Here is a 4,311-nt window from a genome sequence, read left to right as displayed (position 1 = left end):
CAGCAGGGACGGCAGACTATTGGCCGGTGCATTAGGCGGTCGGTACGCCAGCCAAATCGCCAAACTCTCCTCGGTCCCCAGCAGCACGCCGACACATTCTATGCCCGCGATCTCCACAGCCGGGAGTGCCCTGAAGGAGTAAGCCTCCCGAACGAGAATAGCCCCCCCTCCCCCCCGCCCCCGATTCCGTGATTGGTGAAGGACCGAGTAACCCGGGGAGGCCAGCTGTGTGAGAGCCAAGGTCTCACCATCCCTCACCCAGGTCTCGGTCACACACACCAGGTCCGCTTGATGGTCTGTCACATAGTCCCTTAAGGTAGTGACTTTGTTGTTGATGGACCTGGCGTTACACAACACCAATGACAGAGGGGGGTCAATCCTGGCCCTACTGCCAGCCACCCTCGGGATGGGCCGTAGGCTGGAAGGGCACCGAGCTCTCTTGTTTCTCAGTGGCCTTCCATTAACATTCTGCCTAGACCCACCGCTAAACTTTCCCCTCCCCAAGAGCACCGGAATCCGTTGTTCAGACATGCTAGTATAATATTTAGTGGCCGCCACCAAGGGTTCAACCACCAATGCACTACACAGCAAATCTGCTACAGATTAGCAGCAGCACACGTCACCAATCCTAACAATTTCAGTAGCGCCTTAAGGCTGCACAAACCACTTCAACATTAATATCCTTAATATCAGGTTAGCTAAAACTTAAACAATCACCTTCAACCAGCAATACATACTCCCAGCCAACCAGCAACATTCCACTCCCAACACACACCAACAGCCAAACTAGTCACTACAAAACACCATTCTCACATTGGTGACTCCTTCGCCCTCTCTCCTTTGTTGTGTTCCAGAGGGCTATATTGAATACAGTCCTCTGAATACAAGGGTGAGATTCCCTATGCCGTCCACCAGAGGGCCTCGGTGTTCCAGATCTTCCGTCCCTCTGCCACTTCCAGGACTGCTGGAAAGAACCCGAGCTCCTCCAGGCGTACACGGCCTCGACCAAGCAGCGCAAGAACAACACAGCAGCACCGGACAACATGGAACACAGGACAACACAGGACACAGGACAGCACAGGAACATGCCGGTGCAGCTCCAACAGGCCCTCCACACCGCCGATCGGCTCCAGATCTCTCTCCAGATCTCTCGGCCAAGCTCCCTCTCCGCGCCAAATTCCCGCTCCTGGGCCCCGGCCCCTGTTCTCCAGCCGCCGACCGCACAAGCTCCGAGCAAGCTCCCAAGCCGGCCCATCGACCATCCCAGTGCCGCCGGGGGCCCCACGCTGTTCCGCGGCACGTCCTGGAGGCCTCGCCGGCCCGGTCGACCCAGCCGTCAGCAACCCAGTCAGACAGTGGGCCCCAGATGACACGCCCAGGTGAGTCTCAGTAGTTTCAAACAGTTCTTATGGGGTTCGCTGGTCTCACTAGTCGCCCCAGTTTAATAATTTCCAAGCAAAGGTCCCGGGCAAAGGGGGAGTCTGGTCCAGTGGGAAAACACAGGACGCAATATGAAGGCAGTCGAAGGGGCCCCTCGCGTGGTGAAAATTACACCCGCCCAGGCCCCCCCGTCACTCCACAGTTCTCCTTGCCCAGGGCAGCCCTCTGCTGAGCCGGGGAGCCTGTAATTCAGGCCGTGGTTCCTGCGCCGCCGTTGTTCCTCATAGGCCGCGCCGCGCCGATGGAAAAAAGGAGCAAAAAGCTCACGATGTAATACAATGTCCCAGACCTCACCTGAGAGTTACCCAGCATAGCCCATAAAAAGGGGGGGTCTCGGCTTTTAGACCCCGCTCTGGCCAGCATAGCAATCTAAAGTTGCCTAAAAGCGTAGGAGCCTGAGCACCGAGCTCCTCCCGCCGCCATTCCAAGCATGTGTAAACAAATAAACTGAAGACTAGAGAGTGAAAAAGACCCCAAATGGTCAACAGAAGTGATGTCTAGATAGTAGGCATTTGCTTGGTGTGGATCAAATTGTAGTTTGAGAAATCATGCGGCAGCAACTGCTGTTCATACACATTTTAGTATCCTATTGTCAAGCAGTATCCTACAAAGCAATTAGGGATGTTGTTATATCTAAATGCTGCAAGGTTTGTTTTGTATGTGCAGCTTTACTTTCCATTAGAGGATGAAGGGGGAGAAAAGAAACTGAAAAGTGAGCTGTTAATAACTATAATGGCAATAACAACAGCCATTTTATATTGCTTCACACCGGCTTATGAAGTACATTAAGAGCAGCTGTACCAGAAAAATACTTACAAACCACAAATGTGAAGAGAACATGCTGTTACCATATTCATTAGGCATAATTCTGTTCTACTAGAGTACACACTGGTAACACAGCAGCAGAAGCCACAGAAGGCATCGAAAGCATTGTGGGCATCAGCTAAGAAACCAATATGATACCACATTCCTTATCAATGCTGGGTAGCAACATGGGATAAGCCATCAGACTACCTAAAGTACCAAAGAGAATTATGATGTGTTCTGCAAGATAATGAACAAAAAACAAAATGAAATTAGAATCATCACAGGGAAGGAAAACAGGAGGAGAAGCCTAATTGTTAGGCAGAGACCTCTTCAGTGGAACATGAAAAAAAATAGCAGATTGTGTGCAGTATTTTGCTGCTGCTCTGATAGAGGCAGTGTTGCCAGTTGACTCGGGAGGGGGGGGATCTTTAGTTTGGCAGGTCTTTTTCTTTGTCTGGCCAGTTGCCATAAAAATAAGAGTTAAACCATTTTTGAGTGGGGAGGGTGATGCCAGAATAATTTTTCCCTATACATATATATATAGCCCATACAATTATAGTGGAGAAAGGGGAGAAAGGCAAAGGGGGAGTAAATCTTTTGCACACATTTATGCACAAACCTTCACATTTCCACTATCTGCTCCTCCTCACTAACACTTGCTCTTGCTGTTTAGTGGAAATAGTGACCCCCATGTTGGGACAACTCTGGCCCCAATTTGCGGCAGCTGCAGATCTGGAACTGGAAGAAGCAGGAATATCTCAATAAAATGGACTATGTCAACAAGAGGGCTAACATTTCTATGATCTGAAGCCTGTTAGTTCCTTGCTTTGCTGGGCTCTTTGAGGGAGGAGGATGCAGCCTGCTCTGGTGAGCCAACCTATCAAATCCAGGATATTTTTCCTGTCCTTTTGTTCCTCTAAAAGACGATTAACCAAATGTTAGTGTATTGGTAACCCTATTGGGAAGTAAAAACAAAACTGGCATTTCTCTGGCTCTCCAAATCACTCTGTATGCTTACTGGTATTGTATGTTAGCTGTTGTCTGTAATAACACACTACTGGAATTGATAGTTTCCATATAAACATTTTTTCTAGTGGGGAATTGGTCAAACGTCATTGTCATCATAGAATAAAAATAACATAGCTGTCAGATGTATGATGAAAAGAAGTTAGATGCTTTGCTCAAGTCAGTGCCATGTAACACCATGCCTCAATGGCTAGTTCTGACTGCAATTTCTTGTGTAAGTTTTCAAAATACCAGTTGGAGAATTTAATACTGAAAATGGCCCTTACAGCCAGTCTTATTATGTATCTGAGTTCTGTTTATATATTTTCCAGCTAGCATACCTTTTCATGTCTACCAAAGAGATAGATTTTATAAAATCCAGATGAAAAGAAGGGATTATATTCTAGCCGTTGAATGGATAATGAGCTTAATACACAGGAGCCATTTGGTTTAAAGTTTTAGTCTTCTTGTATTAAATTAAAACATAGTTTTGGTTTCCTGGAGAAGAAGGGAAAAACAGAAATCAGCAGGACACAAGAGCCTAACAATCAAAGTTAACCAAAGGGGTAAATACTAATTATGTGACAGAGCTAGCAGCTGAATGTTAGGAATTATTTAAACAAATAACATTTTGAATAACAAATGAAAACACTTTTTAAAAAGTTGTGTTTTTTTAAAAAAGAAACACACTGGTGATTGCTTAGCTAGAAACTGAATTTCAGATAATCAAGAACATATGATATCCAGGGAACAATGTATACTGTGAATTATCCTATCAGCATTTATCACTTATTGGGTGTTCATTGGTATGATGGCCTCATTCTCTTCCTTCTCTCAGAGGCACAATTTTTCCTCCGTTTTTCTTTCTCTTATGTTACTGAGCCAGCCTAGTAATGTGTCTTTTTCTTTGCTGATGAACTCTGGCCATTCCACTCTGTCATAGTATATTTCGGCTGTTGGCTCAGCCCAGAAAGGATCAGGCTCACCCTTTAACTTAGACTATTTAAATAGCATTTGAGGTGTTCTGAAATTCAAAAATAAGAAAATATTTTATTAATA

The sequence above is a fragment of the Gekko japonicus genome, unplaced genomic scaffold (assembly GCF_001447785.1).
Source record: "Gekko japonicus isolate JY-2015 unplaced genomic scaffold, Gekko_japonicus_V1.1 scaffold403, whole genome shotgun sequence".
Classification (NCBI taxonomy): Eukaryota; Metazoa; Chordata; class Lepidosauria; order Squamata; family Gekkonidae; genus Gekko; species Gekko japonicus.
Note: the sequence above shows the minus strand (reverse complement) of the source record.